The sequence below is a fragment of the Oryctolagus cuniculus genome, chromosome 3 (assembly GCF_964237555.1).
Source record: "Oryctolagus cuniculus chromosome 3, mOryCun1.1, whole genome shotgun sequence".
In the NCBI taxonomy this organism is placed as follows: Eukaryota; Metazoa; Chordata; class Mammalia; order Lagomorpha; family Leporidae; genus Oryctolagus; species Oryctolagus cuniculus.
In genome coordinates, this window is record NC_091434.1 from 59,670,600 (window position 1) to 59,695,548 (window position 24,949).

At 39.8% G+C, this 24,949-nt stretch overlaps 1 long non-coding RNA gene across 1 annotated transcript in view; it reads right to left on the bottom strand.

Moving 5' to 3' along the window:
• Nucleotides 1-10,366: 10,366 nt before the first annotated feature.
• Nucleotides 10,367-24,949, bottom strand: part of LOC138848967 (uncharacterized) — a 152,534-nt gene continuing 137,951 nt past the window's right edge. Inside the window, exon 3 of the long non-coding RNA XR_011387214.1 lies at nt 10,367-12,617. This is a non-coding gene — a long non-coding RNA (uncharacterized lncRNA). The remainder of the gene's footprint in view (nt 12,618-24,949) is intronic.

Genomic DNA, 24,949 nt, shown 5'->3' on the forward strand with positions numbered 1-24,949 from the left:
GTGTGACTTTCAAGATTAACACACTTAAATACGTGTGCATGTTTTCTAGCATGTCTGCGGGTACTTTGATTTTTCAAATGCAGTCGTTGATGTATGATCAAATTTCTGTCTTTTCTGCTCTAAACTTATCTTTAAGCTTACAATACCAATTAAAAACTAAATTGAGCATATTGACTAAAGTTAATTTACTTGTGTTCCAGATTGAAACAAAAATGATTCAGGCTGTATTTACAAAGAAGTTTGCCTCTGTAAATCTCGATGCTTTATCAAAACATCATCTGGTAATAAGCTTGGAATTATGGTGTTGACAGATTAGAAATCAATGCTATGCTCCAGGACCTGAAGGTGCACAGAAATCACTTAGGATCTGGCTAAGATGCACACTTTTATGTAACAGATCTGGAATAACACCTCCTTCTGCAGTTTGGCCTTTCAGCAGACCACAGTTTGTGTAACAAGACTTTAGAGAACTCAAGTGTTTTGTTAATACTTTCTATTTTCTTTTCCTATGCCATTTGTGATTGATTCATTTATAATCTGAACTGTGGAACAGCTAAGAGTTCCAGCCCTTTATACTGCATAGCATATAAAAAGAACTGCCCATGTGGGATCTCCTTAGATGTCTGTAAGAACTGCTCCCTCCAAAAGGTTGGTTGATTGGTTTCTCTGAGTGTTTTTGGTAGTAATGCAGGTCCCTGATTGTTTGGATTCCAGCTCTTCGAACAAATTTTGCAAGTTACAAAACATGCTGATATAAAAAAAAAAAATCTAAGAAATGGTCATAGATTCAAAAGACATCTCCAGACCTAAACAACAATAATGTTTTTGGCAACACATGGAGAAACAGGAAACTGTAATGAGTTTCTTTTAGCCCCAAAAGCAACCACAAACTATATTTCATACTGTTATTGGAACAACAGAATCAATGTTCTCCATATGGGCCAGCAAAAAAAAGACACCACCAAAATGCTATTGGGAGCCATGAATTGAAAAATGGGGCAGGGTAAGAGTGTAATGATACAAGCAGGACACAAACAGGAAGCCAGCAAATCTTCAGGGAGATCTTCCATGGCCTCAATTCTGTTTAAAAAATTACATATACATATACACATGGAAGTTGTTCTTCATTTTTTATTTCTAGTTTTACATTCATTTTAAAGAAGAGCAGGAAAACCCAACTCAAGAGATTCTAAACGTATGCAATTGAGCTCATTTATTACAACTTTGATTCATTAAAAGACAGTAAAATCCACGGTAAATTTTCCCTGTGAAAAAAGTCAGAAAATACTGGTATGTACACAGTTGTTTTGCTGTTTGAGAGAGTCAGATGAGTGGAAACATATAGGTATGTGTGCATATGTATGTTTTATATATATTTACTATATATATGTATATATCCTAAAACTTTTAGGAAAATCTTAAGTAGATATCCAGTTATTTCAATGTATCTTATTCACCATCTTAAAGTCTTATAGTTATTTTTTAATGAAATACATATGAGTAATGAGCAGAAAACTCCATAGAGGAAAAACAATAGAAATTACTCATTTCATTTCATAAAAAATAGAATTCTGTGTGGTTTTCTGGAGTTAAAGTTAACATACAATTTAACAGCAAGAAAATTTTTTCAGTAGTTGGATGTTTAGCCACTTCCACCACAAATGCACTATCTGACCTGTTTTCACTTTCTGAAATACTATTCTTGACCACTTCTGCTTTCTTAATTTGTCTCGTTTCCATGTCTCTTAAACTGGATTGTAAAAGATGGCACATGATAAAATATGTCTACTAATGTGACTCAAAAAAAAGTAAGTAGCAACCAATTATCCAAATAAGAATTAAGAAAACATTTTCATTTATAACAGCATCACTAAAATAAAATACTTAGAAATAAATTTAACTGAGTAGGTGAAAGATCTGTATACTTAAAACTTTCAGGCGGGGCCGGTGCTCTGGCGTAGTGAGTAAAGCCACAGCTTGTAGTGCCGGCATCCCATATAGGTGCCCGTTCAGGTCCCTGTTCAAGTCCCGGCTGCTCCACTTCCGATCCAGCTCTCTGCTATGGGCTGGGAAAGCAGTAGAAGATGGCCCAAGGCCTTGCCTGCATCCTCATGGGAGATCTGGAAGAAGCTCCCAGCTCCTGGCTTCAAATCAGATCAGCTTTGACCATTGCGGCCATTTGGGAAATGAACCAGCAGATGAAAGACTTCTCTCTGTCTCTGCCTCTCTGCAACCCTGCTTTTCAAATAAATAAATAAATCTTAAAAAACATAAAAAGACATACAAATGGCCAACAGATATATGAAAAATGTTCAATACCACTAATCATCAAAGAAATGCAAATTAAAACCACAATGAAATACTACCTAACACCTGTTAGAATAAATATCATCAAAAAGACAATAAATATTTGTAGGTATGTAGAGAGAAGAAGAGCATTGTACACAGTTGGTAGGAATGTAATTTGGTGCAGCCATATGGAAAACAGCATGGAGGCTCCTCAAATAATTAAAGTAGAACTACCATTTAATCCCATAATCCCTTTTCTGGTATATATTTTCAATTATGTCAAAGTGACATCAACATTCCCATGTTTAATACAGCATTATTTACAATGCCCAGAGACAGAATCAATGTAAGTACTAGCTATACTGATGAATAAAGAAAATGTGGTCTATCTATCCATAACTATGCATCAATTGATCAATAGATATCTTTCATGGAATACTTTTCAGCTTTTTTTTTTTTTTTTGACAGGCAGAGTTAGACAGTGAGAGAGAGAGAGAGAGAGAGAGAGAGAAAGGTCTTCCTTTTTCCATTGGTTCACCCCCCAAGTGGCCGTTGAAGCCGGCACGCTGCTGCTGGCATGCTGCGTCCGGTGCGCTGCGCTGATCTGAAGCCAGGAGAAAGGTGCTTCCTTCTGGTCTCCCATGCGGGTGCAGGGCCCAAGGACCTGGGTCATCCTCCACTGCCTTCCCGGGCCACAGCAGAGAGCTGGACTGGAAGAGGAGCAACCAGGACAGAATCTGGTGCCCCAACCAGGACTAGAACCCAGTGTGCCGGCGCTGCAGGTGGAGGATTAGCCTAGTGAGCTGTGGCGCTGGCCACTCTTCAGCTTATAAAAAGCAGTGTAATCCTATCATTTGCAAAGGCATGGATGAACCTGGAGGACACTAGGCTAGGTGCGACAAACCAAGGACAGAAAAACAAACACTGTAGATCTCATTTTCATGAAGAGTTTAAAACAATCGAACTCACAGAATTAAAAATATTAAAATTAAATTAAATTAAATTAAAATTAAAAAAATGTCTGCTTTAGCAGCATATATACTCAAAGTAAAATGGTGGTTGCCAAGGGCTAGAGTGATGGGGCAGTTGTTGGACAAAGGGTGTAAAGTTACAGTTAGGTGAGGTGAGTAAATTCTAGAGATCTATTGTACAGCATAGTGACCATAGTTAATAATGTGCTGTACATTTGAAAATTTCTAGAAGAGTATATCATAAATGTTAACACACATGAAAAATGATGTGTATAATATGCTGGATATGTGACTTAGTTTAATCATTTTGCAGTGTATGCATGTATCAAAACATCATATTGTACAGCATAAACATAAAATAAAAAAGTAAGTCTGGAAGGATTCTTAATATTTAACCCTTTAAAAAATATCAGTTCATATATATCAAAGGCAGCAAATACTCTAAATTATTATAAACTAGGAATGGGTTGAAAATTTTTCAGATTAGAGTCAAGAACATATGTATATGTGGATATATATATATACAAGATAGATATACATATATATACAGGATATAGTTGCTTAAAATTATTTGATCCTATGTTAAATTGGCAAATACATTCACTCAACCATTTATTAATCAACTCTCCTGTGCCCAGAGCTGTGATAGACATCATAACCCCCTTAACATCACTAGATAATTTTTTTGACTTTCTCTGTAACCAAGGGTAAAAACAGAAATCCATAATCCATAAGGTAACACAGCCTCCATTTTAAAGCAATAATGACCCAGCAAACTATGAAGGATGAATTTCTTTTCTGCGCTTTTCAAATATTTTAAGTACTTATGCACTTATGAGATGAAAATCAGATCCTAATCAGTAAGATGTTTCGCTAAGTTTGGAATGGGACTATAAGTTTTAACATCTAACAGACTTTCTTATGTAGTTCAACATTCTCATCAATGAATGTGTACTTACATGTATTGAAATTTGTTACACATGATGCTAACTATATACCCAAGATTCCAATAGCAACTCACATGGTTAAGTTATAAGGTAAACAAGAAGGAAACTGTTTAGTGATTTTATGCTTTTCATTGCAGGTAATTAATCAGTTTTCAAGGATTGTTACAGGGCATAAGTAAAACAGTAAAGGACAAAGGGCTATTACTGGCTCACAGTAAGGTCTTCTTACAAATAAGGCATAGAAACCGTGCTTGCAGTTCCCTTATGTATCACTGGTTCCTGGGCAGGCTCAGACCACTCTTCATTTAGTCAGAGGTGGTACCTAAAAGGCAGGGTCGCATTCAGCTCAAGGCATGTGTAGCCTGGAGGGCATATTATTGTTTGGTTTGGTCTTGAAGTCCTTTGCAATGTGGTGTTCTGAGAATGTGTTTTGGTTTGGTTTGATTCTATTTTGCAATGGGAATATTTGGTAGTTCGCTGGGACTTAAGCTTGTCACTCTACTCCACTTCGTACTCTTCCCTGTTGTGTTTAACATCCTGTCCTATCTACTGACATTTGTCCCCTGCTTCTCTGTGCTCTGAGACCCGCCCCATAAGCAAATATTAACAGGAAACTTCCAAGTAAAACCGAATCCACTGTGACATCTTCACGTGAGAGGAAAGGATTCTCCCTTGCACTGTGCTTGCTGAGCGTCTTCATTTTCTATAACAGAAAGTCACTGTTTGAAATGCTGGGGAATACTTGGCAGAAGCCACTTTTGGCAGCATCTCCGCCACTCGTGCGGCTCTGAACATCCCAGAAACCGTCTCCCAATCTGTATGCTGCACAGCTTGAGTACGAGTGTGCCTTGCAACATTATCTTGCTCCATTGAATGAAAGCGGGAAGTCTTCCCTGTGCCCTCTCCTATTCTCTTCACTCCTCAGACAACAGAATTCTCCATTAGAAAGAGAGAGTACAGCAATTGGAGGGAAAAAAAAAAATCCGTTTTTTGTTCTCCCTCTTCTGTCCACTATAATACAAAGCTTTGCTCCTCCTCTCGGGAAAACGTAAGGCTGGCTGGCAGTCAGTTTGACAGAAGGAGAGCAGTGCAGCGGAAAATTGGATAACAGGATAAAAATCTATGGGGCCACAGGAATCCCATCAAAAAGGACTCCTCCTGTCAAAACCCAGACAAGTGACAAGGACAAATATAGAATGTTATTTATATTTAAATATTTCTAATGATATCATAATTACATTTCTGCCTCTTGTAGGCAGCCATTTTCCTTTATGCCACAGTTCTGCAAACCAAATGTTGTGTGTTGGAGAAAATCTACATAAGAATCAGACAGCTTCAATCAGACATCTGGGAATATCCTATAAACTCCTCAAATAGCTATTTCTAAGGACATAGCCTAACAATTCACTTTTCTAAGAAATTTTACTTAGAGTACAATAGTCAAGTTTCCATTCTCAACTCTTTGGGCATAGGAAAACCAAGCTATCTAGCAGGTAGCTAATGAATTAAGCTCACTTAAAATTAAATTTGATAATTTGGAAAATGTCTTTTTTTTTCTCACAATGTGTCTTATTGAGTCCTTCTATAGTTTAAGTGAATGACACATGGTCTTAATTTATTAAGCTATGGTAAGTTTGACACTTAAAATACATACATTTTCTTATTTTGAAACTTGGAAAATGTTCTAATGTAATCTAAATTGATATTATAATTCCATTGTGAAAAGGTGCTATTTCAGAGTACTCCCTTAAGGGAATATACTGTGATACCCAAGAACTTAGCATTATTACAGAAGACAAAAATTTACATAGCATATAATATATGTATATATGGATAATATATGGGCAGACATTGTGGTATAGCAGGTTAAACTGCTGCTTGCAATGTCCATATCCCATATTGGAGTGCTGGTTCAAATTCCAGCAACTCCACTTCCAATCCCATTTCTTACTAATGTGTTCATTTGTCCTGGGAGGCAGCTTATGATGGATCAAGTGCTTGGGTGTGCTCCCCACATTAAAGACCCAGATGCAATTTAGATCTCCTGGCCTGCAGGCCAACCAGAAAATGGACAATCTCTCTCTCTCTCTCTTTCTCTTCTTCGATCATATTTCCTCTCTCTCTCTCTCTCTCTCTCTCTCTCTCTCTTTCTTTGTATGTGTGTGTGTTGCTCTGCCTTTCAAGTAAATAATTTTGTAAATAAACATATAGTCTATGTAGAATCTACTTTATATTAAGTTCTAAGTTCATGGAACTTCCATAAAATTTGGTCATCTTTATTAATCATATGCTCTTTTTATAAATGGCTGCTTATATATATACATATATATATTTATAAATACATCACATCAGTGCAACAGATAGCACAGTGACTGGTTGTCAGCATACAAGCTCATTAATTTATATTAAAAATAATATATTCATTTCCCATCATATTGAAGACAATGTCCCAAGTGCTGGAAGAGAAAGCTACTATAAAAAGGTGTTTCATTCACAATAATGTCATCCAAAACTTATGTTGGAGTGTTATAGACAGAGAATGAGTAATTGAGGGTCTTCCATTCTATATGTCATTTCCAGGTAAAATACTGCTAGGCATTGAGGCTTCAAACTATCTGAACTCATTTCACTGAACAAATTTAATTTCCCATTGCTGCCAATCTTTTCCTTCCACTTTTCTCATAGGAATGTCCCTATTCATACCTACCATTTTCATTCCTACATCCTCCCACTTAAACTCTTCGTCTACCTAAGATGCCTGGATCCTTCCTTCTTTAGCTCTAAACCTAACCTTTTAAAGTTCAACTAGAGTATCACTTCTCTGTTGAAACCTGTTTTTGACTAATCCAGAAGATTGTCTACCTTGCATAAGGTAATGCCATGATTGATAAATAAGAGCATACTTGAAAATGTTCATGAAAAGAATGGAATTAAAAGGTGATGTGAATTTCCATAAATTTTGGAATACTTCTCATGTGATCTTACTTAATGTCAAAATGCTGTTAAGGAGGCTAGGACCCCATTTTAGAAGTACAGAAAGCTCAGAGCAGTTGAATAGTTTGTCTTATTAATACACAGCTTAATGGCCGGTGCCACGGCTCATTCAGCTAATCCTCCGCCTGCAACGCCAGCACCCCAGGTACTAGTCCCGGTTGCGGCACTGGATTCTGTCCCAGTTACTCCTCTTCCAGTCCAGCTCTCTGCTGTGGACAGGGAAGGCAGTGGAGGATGGCCCAAGTGCTTGGGCCCTTCACCCGCATGGGAGACCAGGAGGAAGCACCTGGCTCCTGGCTTCGGATTGGCGCAGTGCACAGGCCGTAGCAGCCATTGAGGGGTGAACCAATGGAAAAAGAAGACCTTTCTCTCTGTCTGTCTCTCTCACTGTCTAACCGTGCCTGTCAAAAAAAAAAAAAAATACACAGCTTCGAAGTAGTAGAGTTCAGATTCAAGTTGTATCTGTCTGACCCAAACGCCTGTCTCTTACTATTCTGCTGTTTGGCGCTCTCTCTCTCGTCATGCAATCAATTCCCATTTTCACTGAATTTGTGTTCTGGATGGTCCCACCTGATACAGCCTATCATAGTCCTCACATTCACATAGTCTTTTTTAGCTAGGCTGTTAATCTATCTGATCTTATTTGCTCCCCACCCCAGCCCAGTACCAGGCATTTGACTTGTTCCTGGACTGAAGCTGGAAAATGTACAGGAGTTTAACAAATTAGAGAACAAACTACATTCCTCATAGTATTGCTCTATGTGCCATTTGTTTGAGTTATTCATAGCTCTTTTAGCCCTGTGGGACTATTTGCCTTCTAGTGCACTATGAAATGTGAAGTCACAGGGCTGGCATTGTGTGTAGTGGGTAAAGCCACTGCCTGTAGCATCACCATCCCATATGGGCACTGGGCCGAGTCCTGGCTGCTCCACTTCCTATCCAGCTCCCTGGTACTGTGCCTGGGAAAGTAACAAAAATGATCCAAGTCCATGGGCCCCTGTACCCACCTGGGATACACGGATGAAGCTCCTGACTCCTGGCTTTCGTCTGGCCCAGCCCTGACCATTGTGGCCATTTGGAGAGTGAACAAGCAGATAGAAGACCTCTCTCTCTCTATCTCTCCCTCTCTCTCTCTCTGTAACTCTGCCTTTCACATAAATAAAATAAATATTTTTCAAAAAATGTGAAGTCACAAAAGAGAATCCTAATTTTCATTCATCAAGTCTTTATTGATTGACAACTACGTGAATAGTAAGTTGCCAGGCATGTACTAGCAGAAAGACCAATATAATCCCTGTTACTAAGAACCTCATTAACTTCTTGCAAGGAGATTTCATAAACACACATACACACACTAATTATATGGTACATATAGATATATATGCTATATATCCAATTATATGTTTATAGGAATTAACATCAAAATGTGAGTTTATACTTAACATGCACTTCAGTGTAAAGCCTAGCACACAGTAAGAGGATGATAATTAAATAATTTATCCAAGAGTTCTAATGTATGCCAAGGTGACTATGGTTAATCATATTCCATTATTTTCTGGAAATTTGCTTAGAAAAAAAGATTTCAGGGGCTGTTATACTACACACTTTTAAAAAGTCAATGCTATAAGGAAATGGGTATATTCATTTGCTTGACTATAGCAATCACTTCATTATTGTATGTATATCAAAACATCACATTGTCCAACTTAAATATCTACAATATAAATACCATATCCATCCCTTCAAAGCACAGGGAGGCTATTGTGTGTTATTTAATCTGCTGCCATTCAGGATTTGCAGCATCTATCACCAGGGCTATTGTTTATTATCAGGTATTTTATTCAAGAAATATTTATTGTTTTTCCATTCTGTGTCTTTCCAGAACTTACAGTCTGGCAAAGTGAAGGGTGACGAGCTGTGGAAAACACAAGGAACTGGATGCTTCTGAAAGTGGTCCTCTCCTGAAAGATGCACTCCGGACTAAGTCCCTGACACGAGTTTAGTTTTTGCAATATCAGTTTTTTGTTTGTTTTTTGCCTCTTAAAAATGGAGTTCAGCAAAGAAAGATGATGTTTTGTACCTTTTGCTTAAATGGACTCTAGCTATGATTTTACTGTACTATTAATATTAATAAATAAATTCCCTCTTATGGTTGTTTTTATTATGTGAATTTGGATGCATTAGTCTAGGGTCAGATAAATTACATGAAAAATTATCCCCAATAGTTCTAGCACCAAAAACAAAATGTGGTTCTTCAATTCTGTTACTTACTTAATGGATCACAACCAGGCATCAGCTAAAGGCTGGTTATTTAAATTATAAGCAGGGGGGTTCAAAGATGTAGCTAATTCATTACTCACACATTTCTAGTTGAAGAAGTAATTTAAAATCATGTGTGATGCATTAATTGTGATGTTGTTTCCAAATGACAAGATAAATATCTCAAGGAACATAATATATTACGGTCACGGGTCAACCCAAATGAATGTCTAACATAGATTAGCACTAAATGCATGCAATATGTCATATTTATACAATTTTTAAAGGATAAATTATATTAACATTTAGCAGATTGCTCATTACACATCAACATTTAGCTTTAAGTGCATTAAACTATTCAGCAACAGCATTCTCTGAATGTACCAAATAAAGAAATGCTACAAAATCTGATGGAAAATGTAATGTTTGAAAAAAATAAACCAACATAATTTGTACTCTTTCCCACTAAGATTCCACTGCTTTGTTACACATAAATGTGAAATAGATAGAATTTGGTGCTCAAGTGTCTTAAACACAGGCTATGTTACAATTAGCAAAAGAAGAAACTTGCCAAAAATGCTAGGCCCCACCAGTCTGTGATTATAGTTCTGCTTTTAATTTAAGCTTCTCTGTCACCTGGGACTGAATCTGACCCTCATCCATGGTCCTATAGTAGGAACCCAAATTGTCCCACAAGGAGCACATGGCAAAATACATGCAGAATTAGAATCCGGGCTGTATTTTAACTATAAAGTTGAGATTTGGTTTGCAGAGTTGATCCCAAATTAAAATGCTGTGATTTCAGTATGAGCCAGTTTTCTGACCTCCAAATCCTGAGATCATGGATAAAGTATTGAACCAACTCTGTCACCATGTCTACGTGTCATTATGTTTAACTATCCAAAATTATATTATATCCAAAATTTCTGCTCTGAAAGAGACTTGTATTTTTGGATAAATGTATGGAAAATCACTTAGGATAGAGGGAGGAACAGTGAAGAAGGAGCAGCAAAAGTATTAAATCCAGTCCATGGAAATGTTCTGTGTAGTCAGTACAGGTATTCTCTGGACTTTTGTTTTTTTGCTTGGTTGTATTCATTCGAGTGTCTTTAAAGCAAGGCAGGCAGCCTCCAGTTGATCAACAGCTGCTCCTTACCTCTTCACGTCCTCATGCAAACACAGTCCCACAGCAACATTACCTGAAGATACCAGAGATCTTAACAGAGCACCTGCTCTATTAAAGATAGGACATTTGTTTTGCTGAGTTAGCAGGGAATTGAAATAATCAAGGCAGTAAAGGGTAATTTTAGGGTATGTGTTAGGGGAAGGGAAAATGTTAGAGTTGAAGTTAGTGGCAGAGAGATTAACTTTGGGGATGAAAACCACAATACTTAACAGAGAATCTTAGTTTCTGGGCTGTGTGCAATGGGAATCTTACCCTCTGTACACTGATATTTATAAGATCAATTTTTCACTAAGGCATTCTATACTTGGATATGTTCTGGAGAATCAAGACTGTGCTGAGTGTCTCAATACAAGGTAAGGGTTCACATTTTTAGACCATATTTGGATTGTGATCATACAAATGGGTTCTTGCACTGAGAAGTTTTTCTCCATTCAACTTAATACTTGAAAGTTGCCTGCTATATACATGATGAATTTGATCACATTAAGTTGACAGATAGAAATTGGGTCTATGACCAAGAGTTGGCTAATAAGATGTCTCTTTTGGCCCCGGGAAAATTGAGAGGGTGACAAAGAAGGACACAATGACAGACAAAAATTACTTACAGCTCAGCAATCACAGGCAAAGATTCAAACATTTATAAATGAAAATTTTCAAATGTCCAAGAAATTCAGAATAGATCCTTTAGTTTGTTCCGATAAAGACCAGTGTTGGAGCTGGCACTGTGGCACAGCAGGTTAAAACCCGGGCCTGAAAGGCCGGCATCTCATATGGGCACTGGTTTGAGACCTGGCTGCTCCATTTCTGATCCAGCTCTCTGCTATGGCCTGGGAAAGCAGTACAAGATGCCCCAAGTCCTTGGGCTCCTGCACCCACGTGGGAGACCTGGAAGGAGCTCTTTGCTCCTGGCTTCAGTCCAGCTTTGGCCATTGAAGCCAATTGAAGAGTGAACCATCGGATGGAAGACCTCTCTCTCTCTGCCTCTCCTCTTTCTGTGTAACTCTGACTTTCAAATAAATAAATAAATCTTTAAAAAAAAAAAGTAGACCAGTGTTGTGGCACAGCAAATTAAGCTGCCACCTGCAGTGCTGTCATCCCATATGAGCACCTGTTTGAGTCCCAGCTGCTCTACTTCTGATCCAGCTCCCTGCTAATGTGCCTGGGAAAACAGCAGAGGATGACCCAAGTGTTTGGGCCCCTGCACTCATGTGGGAGACACAGAATAATATCCTGGCTCCTTGCTTCTGCCTGGCCCAGCCCCAGCCGTTGCACCTATTTGTTTAACGAACCAGCAGATGGAAGACCTCTCTCTCAGCCTCTCTGTGTGTGTGTGTGTGTGTGTAACTCTACCTTTCAAATAAATAAAATACATCTTTAAAAAAGTACAAAAACAATTATTAAAACTTCTAATAAAACTCATTTAGAAGCTACATCAGTAATCTCAATTTTAAAAACATAGGCAGGATGTAAGATAAGCATAACTTTTAAAAGCCTGGATTTATTGGGATGCAGTATGGTAGATTCATTTACAGAGCTGAAAACCCCAATGTAGCACTCACCTGCTACTGGTGACCCTGGATAAGAATGTAACTATTCTGTCCTTAGTTTCTTTACCTACAACCTTACCATCAAAGGCAAAGTGGAGTGTTCATTATAATGAACAGCAGAGTCAAAGCAGAAATCACAACAGCATAATTTGTATACACCTAGGGCATTGGCTCAGATTAGCTCAGGCTGCTATGACAAAACACCACAGACTGGGGGCTTAAGCAGCAAAAATGTATTTTCTCACTGTTCCAGAGGCTTGAAGTCCACGATCAAGTTGTTGACAAGCTTGGTTTCTCCTAAGGCCCGCTCCTTGGCAAGGGGATGGTCATCTTCTGGCCGTGACCCTTATTCCATGTACATTCATCCCCAAGGTCTTTTCCTCTTTTTATAGGCATTTCAGTTACAGTAGATTAGGACCCCAACCTGTTGACAACATTTAATTATTTCAGTCTCTGTCTCCAAATACAGTCCTGATGAGTGTTAGAACTTCAACTTAGGAAATCTACAGGATCCCAATTGAGCACACAACAGGTATTAACAGTGTACTTCATAGAGTTGCTATGAGGATTAAGTGAGTGAGTGCTATAAATTTTTCAGAAGAGTTCTTGGTACAGAGTACGGCCTCCAAGAAGTTTCCAAACAACTTCTTTAAAAATTTAATAATCATTTGTAATCTCTCCCAATTAATATAATAATCTGTAAAATGAAAGGATGTCTCTCTTCCTGGTAAATAGGAATCAGGCAAATGTATGAGTTATTTATTCCTGCATAATTACTTACTCTAGCCAAGATGTAAAGTGATGCTAAACTTCAGTTATAAACATGTTTCCTTCTAGCTGCTCCAGTCTCTGGCTCAGAAGCCAGATTCTTTAAAGGGGGACTGACAAAGTCTCCATCCAGCTAACACTGAATATAACCAGGCATTGCTAGTTCAAAATGTGGATCAAATGGAGGTCCAGCAAAAGGGACAAAGTGTTCCAAAAGGGACTTACAGACAATTATTGATGGTTATGTGGCACAAACTAGAGATGTGGGTTCCAGGAGCCCAAGAAAGCACTAATAGCCACAGGCTACACGGTGAAAACCCAGAAGCCCAAAAACTTACTACAGAAATCCAAAAACTCACTGTAGAGTTATGTGATAAGTTCTAGAATAAACTTATGGATTACATGGTAACACTAGTTAAACCTGGCGTCCCAGGCCCATAACCCACTGGCTACACCGTAAAAATCTGGAAGCCTAAGGATGGCAGAGACGTCTGCCACAATGTCTCCTCTAAGTCAGGCTACACAGTAAGCACTGGTTAAACACCAGTTGGCCAGCGCCATGGCTCACTTGGCTAATCCTCTGCCTGTGGCGCCGGCACCCTGTGTTCTAGTCCCGGTTGGGGTACCGGATTCTGTCCCAGTTGCTCCTCTTCCAGTCCAGCTCTCTGCTGTGGCCCGGGAAGGCAGTGGAGGATAGCCCAAGTACTTGTGCCTGCACCCGCATGGGAGACCAGGAGGAAGCACCTGACTCCTGGCTTTGGATTGGCGCAGTGCGCTGCCTGCAACACATCAGCCGTAGTGGTCATTTGCGGGGGGTGGGGTGGGGTGGGGGGTGTGTGTGAACCAATGGAAAAAAGGAAGACCTTTCTCTTTGTCTCTCTCTCTCTCATTGTCTAACTCTGCATGAAAAAAAAAAAAAAAAAAAAAAAAAAAAAAAAAAAAAAAAAAAAAAAAACCTGTTAAACTGTTAAATCTGAAAGCCCAGGAAATCACGCTAAGCAACCAGAAAGACCCGACTCACTGCCTCATTTATCCCTTTTTCTCTTCCAGAAGGGAAGTTACTACTGTTCTTCAGGACTCTCCACTGTGATGTACGGTTTGATCCCCAGACCTTATATAAGGGATGACTGACCTTTTCTGTAATAATGCCTGGCCACAGTATAGAGGACCAAGTAACATAGCCAGAAAATGAGAGATTAAACTATGAAATAATGTTACAGCTACATTGATTTTTCTGTGTACATGGTAAATGGGCAGAATGCCCCTTTTAAACTAAATTTAGGGGCATATAGGAAGTTGTACTGATGACCTCAAAATATATATACAGGTCACCACATCTGATCTTACCTGAATAGTCATACTTCTCATGGGCATAGTTTTAACTCTTAGGGAAATACTAAGTGTCAGAATTTGCCTATGGCCATAGCTTTCCAGCTCATCCTGATGATAATAAAGAAATTGTCAAAAATCAGGGTTGGGTTCAGCACCCCTTTGACTGACATCATAGAAGCTTTCCCCATAGTCTACTTTATTAGAGACCAGGAGAACAAGGAGCAAGCTAGCAGCAGGGGAAATGTAAGGATAGGCAACAGGTCAATTAATGGCCACTTTACAAGGTGACCTGCCATCAAGGAGACCCAACAAGGCCAGTCCACCTCTAATGGCACCTGTTTCTGATATGAGGAGCTAGGGCATTGGGCAAGCAGCCATTGTGAGAGAAACTTGCTTCTGTCAGCTCTGCCAAGAGCAAGGCCACTGGACATGGAACTTCCCTGGGTGTCGAAGGACTCCTGGTTCAGAACCACAGACCCTGAAGCCCCAGGCTAAAAAGCCTTTAACTCTGCCCAGCCTCTGCCCAGCTTCCAACTCTAGCCACAGCTATTAGGGGATGGCCTAGGGTCAGTGAAACATAAATTGCCTATTTGTACTAGCCTCCTATTCAGCTCTCCTCCTAGTCCAGCCACATAATGGGAGTCAAAAGGATGCCTCCCTTAAGGAGATTCACATCTCTTTTGCAATTCTCTTCCAGCACCCCATGGATAGGTCTGGACCTCAAACACACCCAGCCAGACCTTAAAGCCTGTCCAGATATTATTTTTTAAAGATTTATTTTATTTATTTGATAGGCAGAGTTACAGAGAGAGGTAGAGACAGAGAGACAGGTCTTCCATCTGCTGGTTTACTCCCCAGATGGCTGCAATGGCCGGAGCTGCACCAATCTGAAGCCAGGAGACAGGAGCTTCTTCCAGGTCTCCCACATGGGTGCAGGGGCCCAAGGACTTAGGCTATCTTCTACTGCTATCCCAGGCCATAGCAGAGAGCTGGATCAGAAGAGGAGCAGCTGGGACTAGAACCGGTGTCCATGTGGGATGCCAGCACTGCAGGCCAGGGCTTTAACCCACTGCGCCACAGTGCCAGCCCCACATCCAAACATTATTAAGCTTAGAAAGCCCTTCCTGCCAGCTCCTAGAAACAGGGCTTTAAAGAATAATAGCTAACTTAGATAGTCCTGCACCTATTTGGACAGAGCCTCATCGAGGACCTAAAGGGCCTATCTCTTGAGGTGGGTGTGAAATAATCCAAGATGTAGATGATTTCATGTAAGTGATTTATAAGTCTATTTCCTTTCCCAGACTGAGACTCTCGTCTTGTACATTAGCTTAGCTTCCTAGCAAAACAAGCTACTAAGTATCCAGAGGAAAAAACATAGCATAGCCAGTCCACTAGAAAGTTAATTATTTAATCCTTATCCTCACCCCTAGAGAGAGAAAACCAACTCCAGAGGGCCATGCAGCAAATTCCTACTTCTGCAAACTTCAGGCAGTCTCAGCATTTCCCTAACAAGTTACAGATCCCTAGATAAAGGGAAATCACACAGTTCTAAACCAGGCTCTCAATAGGGAGCCAAAGCATAGGCCCCTCCTTAGGGAAATAAAAAAATAAACAAAGCACAGCTTTCACCCATTGAAAAGATGCCATAACTAAGGCTCTCACAAAGAGATTGTTAATTCAGTCCTTCAAACAGGCAGGCTCTAGACTACTACCTGCTGCCCAAGAAAGTGTCAAAAGTAGGGCCAAACAAATGGATACAAAATTCATGTTTATGCTATCTTGGACAAAGCCAGAAAACTCCAGGACCAGGTCAGACAAGGCTAAAATATCTGGCCTAACATCACATCCGGTCATGGAAATCCTGGTGACAATCCTTGGTGACATAGCATGCACATTCTTTCTGCTCCTTTGCAGACTATTGTGCTTTAACATCCTTGTTTGTTCTGCCTCTAACAGAAGACAGGCCATCTGGCTCCAGGTGCTTCTAAGACATGGCTTCCAGCCGGCTCAATTGGCTAATCCTCTGCCTGTGGCGCCAGCACCCCAGGTACTAGTCCAGCTCTCTGCTTCGGCCCGGGAAGGCAGTGGAGGATGGCCCAAGTGCTTGGGCCCCTGCAACTGCATGGGATACCGGGAGGAAGCACCTGGCTCCTGACTTCAGATTGGCGCAGTGCGCCGGCCATGGCAGCCATTAGTGGAATGAACCAACGGAAGGAAGACATTTCTCTCTGTCTCTCTCTCGCTATCTATAATTCTACCCGCCATATTAAAAAAAAAAAAAAAAGACATGGCTTCCAGCCTACCTCATCAGACAAAGTGACCTGCCCTCTGGACCAAGCAGGACAATGCTTCCTGAGGCCACTCTCAAACACCATAGGACAGAAAGCAAGAGAAAAATACTCATATTCATCTCTACACCCATTTGTCAGCTTCCAAAGTAGCTACGGAAGACAGACCTCCAGCCATTTATCACCATACAATTATGGGTATTTCTCTCTTGAGTGGGGATACGTTAAGTAGCAAGTCAGAAATTTAGCCTATTTGTGTGTGTGAGAAAGGCCTGAAGACCAGCGCCTACTGCAAAAGCTCCAGAAGCCCAGCTTCTTGCACTTCCAAGTCCAGCTCAGACCCTGATAACCTCCCAAGTGGTCCCAGCCCTTCCCCCAAGGAAAGCTCCCAGGAGAATTCTCTCCTCAGGACCAAATGGGTTACCTGACCTGATAACATGGGGCAATAAAACTTTCACAGATGCCCTAAAGGAAGCCCTTCTGCTCTGCCCGACAGGGAAGCCCCACTGCTCTGCCCAGCTGCCAGGTGCCAGCAAATCTCGAAATTTTCTAATTTTCACCCAACAAACCCTTCTGCTAGGACTTTCTATCCTTTGTCCTGGAGGAGAGGGGGAGGTGGGCAAACAGACTCCCTTAGAAACCTAGGGAGTCCAGACTGTGTGCTCAGCCCTTTGGCTCTCTGCTGAGCTGCCCACCTGCCTGGCCTGCCCAGGTGTATCTCTCCATTCAACCATGTAGCCTTGCTCTCCCCCAATCTGAAAGACCTGACGGTCTTTCTCTGTCCCTTTCGTTCTGCACTCTCTCTCTGTCTCTTCCATTCTGATGGATGCCCTATCCCCAATAAAGCTTCATCACTCCACAAAAAAAGAAAAACAAAAAAACACCTACTCTAAAACTTAGCAACTTAAAAAAAAACAAACATTTATTGCCTCAAATAGTTTTTGTGGGATTGGATTCAGAACTAATTCACCTACACCACTATAAGCCCAGTCTTTCATGAGTCGCAATTAAGATAGAATTGGAGAGCTTGACTGGGACTGTAGGATACACTTCCAAGTTGGCTTGCTGCTGCCAGCAGTTGGTAGGAGGTCCAGATTTCCTACCATGTTGACCTCTCCAAAGGGCTACTTAAGAGTCCTCACAACATGGCAACTGATTTCTTTCAAGGAACTGATCCAAGAGACAGCAGGACAGAGGGACAATATTTCTTATGATCTGGCCTGAGAAGTCACAAAGCACCACTTTTGCTGTATTCTATTGGTCAACGTGAATACCATGTGGAAAGACTACACAAGAGCATGAGTATCAGGAGCTGAGGGTCACTGGAACCATCTATGGGCGAATGGCTACCATATTTGGCAGGATGCTTCTGCCCAGTGTGTGAAACAAGGATACAGTGATAGTGCAAGATAACTTTCAGCCCAGTACAAATATTAAGTAGGAAGAGCCTCAATAGACAGGATCCCAAGCAAGCAGCTGGTTATGTCGGGATTGTGTTCTGTGTTCATCATCTTACAGGTTTTGTTTGGCTCTCATTCTCTATTTTCCAATCTCCCAACCAATTCTGGGAAATGCTCAGTATTCTTCCAACAAGTTGGGTTTTTTTTTTAAAGATTAATCTATTTACTTGAAAGTCAGAGTTACAGAGACAGAGATAGAGGGAGACAGAGGGAGGAGGGGGGTGGAGAGAGAGAATCTTCCATCTGCTAGTTGACAACCCAGTGGCCACAGCAGCCAGGGCTGCACCAGGCCTAAACCAGGAGACAGGAATTTCATCAGAGTCTACCACATGTGTAGTAGAGAGGCCCAAGCATTTGAACCATCTTCTGCTGCTTTTTTCAGGCCGTTAGCAGGGAGCTGGATTGGAATTATAACAGCCAGGAAATTAACCAGCACCCATATGTGTTGCTGGCATTCCAAGAGGTAGCTTTACCCACTATGCCACAACACTGGCCTCTCAACAGTCTGTTTTTAATCTGCTGGTTATTCAGTTGGTTACTGTTATTTGCAATGCAGAATTTTTGCTGATAAAATCTTGAACTCTTCCCCTTCACCCTCTGCCACAATTAATTCCTGTTCTTCCCTCAGATGTCATATGCCAGGAATACATCATTTTCTCTAGGAGGCCTGACTTGAAAGTTCAGACTTTCAAAGGCAGGAGCACCACACTGCAAGCTTTCCTCACACATTGTCTTTCTCATCCTCACCTCTGTTGCTAAACAACGAGTTTTCTGACTGTTGCTATATAACAAATTTTTCACAGAATTTCACCCACTGAGTGCAGAGAACATGAATATTTTGTTTGCTGCTGTATCCCCAGCATTTAGCATAGGTCTACCTAAAAGTGAAGAATAAAAATCAAACATAAATGTTTCTGTGCATAGTGTTGCAGTATAATTGTGGAAGTTGTCATCTATGATGTTGGCCTGCCATATGGACCTTGGTTTGTGTCTCGGCTGCTCCACTTCTAATTGAGCTCCTGGGAAATGTGCCTGGGAAAGCAGTGGAGGACGGCCCAAGTGCTTGGGCCCTTGCACTCATGTGTGACACTTGGATGAAGCTCCTGGCTTCAGTCTGGCCCAGCCCTGGCTGTTGTGGCCATCTGGGGAGTGAACCAACAGATGGAAGTTCTCTCTGTGTGTGTCTCTCTCTGTAGCTCTGCCTTTCAAATAAACAAATAAATCTTTTTAAACAGATTTTTTTTTACTTTACTGCCTTTGTAAGAACTTGAATTGAGAATGGCATTGTCTTCATTTAATTTTACCATTTTCCAATGTGTTTTTTTCTATTAATTTTTTAAATGTGTGTTCTCAAAGCTCAGTTAGATATGGCCATTCTGCTGAATATATCCTTTATTCAGTGACTTCTTTCCCTATGAGGAAGCCAAAATGTAATGAGAAGTTTGTTCCATGAACATGGAATTTGAAAATTAAGAGAATTAATTGTCTGATTGTTCAATGGTGTCTGGCTAAGGAAGCTTCACTGAGAATGGAGATTTTGCTGCCAAGACTTCCGACAAGTCCATGAGCCAGGATTCCCTCTCTAAGAACGCGCAGTGCCAAGGCATGACTCTCTGGCCTTTATTTTTCTCTGCTGATCAACTATCCCTTCTCTTTCTAACGTACTCAGTCTTTGTTTCAATATGTTATTATCATTCAAGCCCATATTTGATAATCTGGGAACAATTCATTTTAAAGATAATTTTTATCTCTGATTGGGTTAGAAGATTAGAAAGCAAGAGAAGGAGTTTTAGAAATGGCACTTTAATTTTTGTGCTTTTAAAAAATTAACCAGGCCAAATCAATGTGACCTGTGGCACCAGCTTGGGGCATAATTAAGATCATAAATCTTTTTAATATTCAAATTAATCATTCAGTCCCCCACAGGACCAATTTAAAAGAAAATCCAATGACTACCTTTGGAAATCTACTGTTTTAACTAAATTGACTAGATTGTGGAAGCTTATACAGTCCTAAAATATCATCTATTTCTCCTCTTTAGCAGGAGAATTAAAACAGGAAGGAAGGTGAAATGGAAGGAAGGCACTCTAGCTGTCTGGTCCGTTTCGTATTCACCTTAGCAATGCTAAAGCATAAGCTGCAAACACACACTATGCTTAGGCTTCAGCTCCAGCTGCTACTTACCCTTTCAGCCTAGGTCATTGCTTGCACAATGTGTCTGTTAGGACAGGGAGGTCTTTCAGCTACAAATTGTTATGCAGTGAATCTCCTTCCTAATTTCCTGCAGTTCACTAAGGGTAAGGGCTTTTCCTAAGGGTAAGGAATCCTTTGGAGACACAAGTGAAATTATTTGAAATCATCTTTTTTTTTTTCATTGATTTTTTTTATTTTTAACTTTTATTTAATGAATATAAATTTCCAAAGTACAGCTTATGGATTACAATAGCTTCCCCCCAATACCATCCTTCCCACCCACAACCCTCCCCTTTCCCACTCCCTCTCCCCTTCCATTCACATCAAGATTCATTTTCGATTATCTTAATATACAGAAGATCAGCTTAGTATACATTAAGTATGGATTTCAACAGCTTGCTCCCACACAGAAACATAAAGTGAAAAATAATAGATGATTTTTTTTAAATGATGATGAAATCAGAGCAGACCTATTGTCATGTTTAATCCCAGTGAGAGTCAAGTTGGGAATTGATAATTTCTTTCTTTTTTTTTTTTTTTACAGAGGATCAGTTTAGTATGCATTAAGTAAGGATTTCAACAGTTTGCACCCCCATAGAAACACAAAGTGAAATATATTGTTTGAGTACTAGTTATAGCATTAAATCTCAATGTACAGCACATTAAGGACAGAGATCCTACATGAGGAGTAAGTGCACAGTGACTCCTGTTGTTGACTTTACCAATTGACACTCCTGTCTATGGCATCAGTAATCTCCCCATGCTCCAGTCATGAGTTTCCAAGGCTATGGAAGCCCTCTGAGTTCTCCGACTCTTACCTTGTTAGACAAGGTCATAGTCAAAGTGGAGGTTCTCTCCTCCCTTTAGAGAAAGGTACCTCCTTCTTTGATGACCTGTTCTTTCCACTGGGATCTCACTCACAGAGATCTTTTGCCAGAGTGTCTTGGCTTTCCATGCCTGAAATACTCTCATGAGCTTTTCAGCCAGCTCCGAATGCCTTTAGGGCTGATTCTGAGGCCAGAGTGCTATTTAGGACATTTGCCATTCTATGAGTCTGCTGAGTATCTCACTTCCCATGTTGGATCACTCTCCCCTTTATTTACTCCATCGGTTAGCGTTAGCAGGTACTAGACTTGTCTATGTGCCCCCTTTGACTCCCAGTCCCTCCACCATGACCAACTGTGAACTGAAATTGATCACCTGGAACAGTGAGATGGCATTGGTACATGCCACCTCGATGGGATTGAATTGGAATCCCCTGGTATGCTTCCAACTCCACCACTTGGGGAAAGTCAGCCTGAGCATGTCCCAAATTATACATCTCTTCCCTCTCCCATTCCCACTCCCATGTTCAACAGGGATCACATTTCAGTTAATTTTCAACACTTAAGAATAACTGTGCATCAATTACAGAACTAAACCAGTCATATTAAGTAGAACAGAATATAAAACTACTAAGAGGGATAATGCATTAAGTTGTTCATTAACAGTCAGGGCTATGCTGATCATACCACCGTTTCCCATAGTGTCCACCTCACTCCAACAGGTTTCCCTCTTGGTGTTCAGTCAGTCGTCACCGATCAGGGAGAACATATGGTATTTGTCCCTTTGGGACTGGCTTATTTCACTCAGCATGATGTGTTCCAGATTCCTCCATTTTGTTGCAAAGTGGACTCAGATGGAATAGAGAGGAGAGTCTATTTCCTTGTAGTAATCTTTTATGATACAAATTTACTTGGACTTTTCTATTAGGCTTGAATAGCTACAAATATATGGGAATAACTATCACATCACAAAATACCCTGATACATACTTTCTCTGAGTCAGTGAGTTGTTACTGCTTCTGCTTGCATAATAACAATGGTCCCTGCAGCAACTCCTCCTTCTGAATCAAGAAATCTACTCCAATTTGAGTCCTTGTCATCCTTCATCAAGGAAAATAGTCCGCTACTTTCACCAACATAGAAACAGAAACAAATAAAATCCCTCCTCTATCTTGCCACATATCCCTCTATACTTTTGCACAAAGAAAGAAAACAGCCTACAGTCATTAAAGAGAACAGAAGAAAACACAGAACTGATTTGAAAGGTGTAATACAGGAGATGATTGGGCCATTTAACATAGATGCATCTTTGGAATCAGCATCCTAAATTTGATGCTAGTATCAACCCTTGTCAGATGTAGTCCATGTATTTGGAGCCAACTGGCTTCCCACTTCCATGTCTTTGGAAACATGTGTATCTCCAATTAGTATTTCCTTGGATATAGTAGTTGGTTCAGGGGTGGACCCATGATTTAATGTCAGCCTATGAGAGCTATGTTTTTGCTCTATTCTTTCTAAAATTACTTTTCTCTTTTTGAGGGACAAAGTGTGAGAGACAGCGAGACAGAAAGAGAGAGACAGAGAGAAACACATGAACACAGTCCTGAGTGACAACAGGAACTCAATCCAGGTCTCTCAACTACTTGAGCCATCACCCCTGCCTCCCAAGGTGTACATTAGTGGAAAATTGCAATTTGGAGTGGAGCTGGAACTCAAACTCACTCTGCTATGGGTACAGGAGTCATATCTGATATTCTGAACATCCACTCCTACTTTTCCTCTATTCTTCAAGGAGAGAAGCTTTGTTTCCTGGTAGATGAGAAGTCTAACCAAAACTGAAGAGTCTGTTTAAAGCGGAGCCAATACAGGGGAAGTGGAGCTAGCAATAAATCCTGGTCATTTCAGATATAGAGTGCTCACTTAAACAATAAACTCCCTTTTAGTTATTTTGCTTAGTGATTTATGTTGCTTTCTATCAAACGATCTTTATCTGATACATATTACCTAATTTGCGTGTTAGAGGGTTTCTATTGCTGAGGTACTGTGTAGAAGGGAAAGGGTGGAGAAGCTCATTTTCTTTTTCTTTTTAAATTTGAACCTATTGTAACCACTATAACAACAGGAAGCACAGTTTAATTGGAAATAGTCTAACATGGTTCTAAGAATAATCATCTGAGGCTAACTGCCTGGTAGTTTTGATGTCAGATAAATTGGCTTTCTTGTTATAAAGTGCATCTCTCCTGATTAGTACTTGATTAAACAACAACAACAAAAATAACCTCTTAGAACAGAATTATCAACAGCTTCTGAATTCCATTTTCCTCAGCAAGATAATGAGCATAGCACATTGTTGTGCATGGTTTTAATTGGATGAATATCAGATACACTACATTATTCTATCATCGTTGTCTCGTGTGCTAAGAATTTCATTACATCCACAATGCAGCATTACTACATAAAGAATTTTTTGAATTTGTCACATATTCCTCCGTACAAAGATAATAACACAACTTGAAAATTTATCTATTAGCCTTTTCTTTAAAAGTACCCCCATTGAACTTTTAGATCATCTAGCCTGATGGACGCTGCTTTTGATCACGGTTTGCTTTTTCAGAAATAGATTTTTTAAAAGAGTAGAATCAGAGTGAGCGGAGTTTTTATTTCACCAGTGAATCCTATCTCGTTACTGATTGCACATTCTTTGTTCTACAAGTGAGAAAGAAAGATGAAAACATAGTCATTGTGCAGCAGAAATTTATAATCTGGCTCTAGTTAACAATATTGGCAAGGTTTCAAAAAATAGTACCATTTACACAGCAAACTACAAGAGAACATAATACAGAAGCATTAAGTGGTGAGAAAATAAGTGGTAAAGGGGTTGCTAGTATCAATTTGACTCATAAGGGTGAAGAAAGTCGAGAAATGCTCCACTAGAGAGTCACATAATACTCCAAAATGAATGACTTTTATCATTCATCAATTCAATAAATGATTACATACATTTTATCCACTAAGGTTCATGTTATCTTTAAAAAATAGTTACGTTAGAGTTCCCTTTGTTGCCTCTTTTATTACTTTGTCTTTCAGCTTGGATGAACACTAGTTGCACAGAACCATCATGCATGGTCTATGACACACTAACATCATGAATGTAGTCAGGGGCCATAGTTGGGTTGTTGCCACTGTGAGGCTACTATAAATACATGCCAACAAACATAACAACAAGAAATTGCTAATCAAATGGCATAGAAATACTCAAATGTGCAACACTGTTTTCTCAAGTAGTTGAACTCACTTATATTCCTACAAGCAGTGTATGAGAAATCCAGTTGATGCACATTCTCACTAACAATTGGTATTAACAGATTCCTCAAATTTTTTGTCATCTATTTTGTATAGAATTGTATCTCATTATAGTCTCAATTTGTTTACCCAACTCAAGTCAAGAATCTTCATATATTTTCTGGTAATTGTATTTTTTCATTACCCATTTTTTACTCTATTAAATATTCTTAGTATTACAGCCATGGATAGATATAGAATAGCAAACACAATTCTAGCAAGATGACAAAGTATGTTGAACTAATGAAGAGCTAAAAGCCCCATGTATTTTTTTTTCATAAGGAATATGAGAAAGAACATTTGCCCTTTGACCTAGTAATTAAAGGAAATATTAAACCTCAACTATTGCTCACCTTATATGGTATTAGACAACTTTGTATCAGATTACTCAGTATCTCACCTCATTTCCAAAGCTCACAGGATTCCAATTGCGCAAAATGAGAATGATTTTGAAAGCAAACTCTCCCCAACTCCTTTTTTCATGGAGCAAGTCTGAGAGATCTGGGACTAAGAATTTTGCAGACTGAAAGGCTCCTAAGCTCTGGAAAC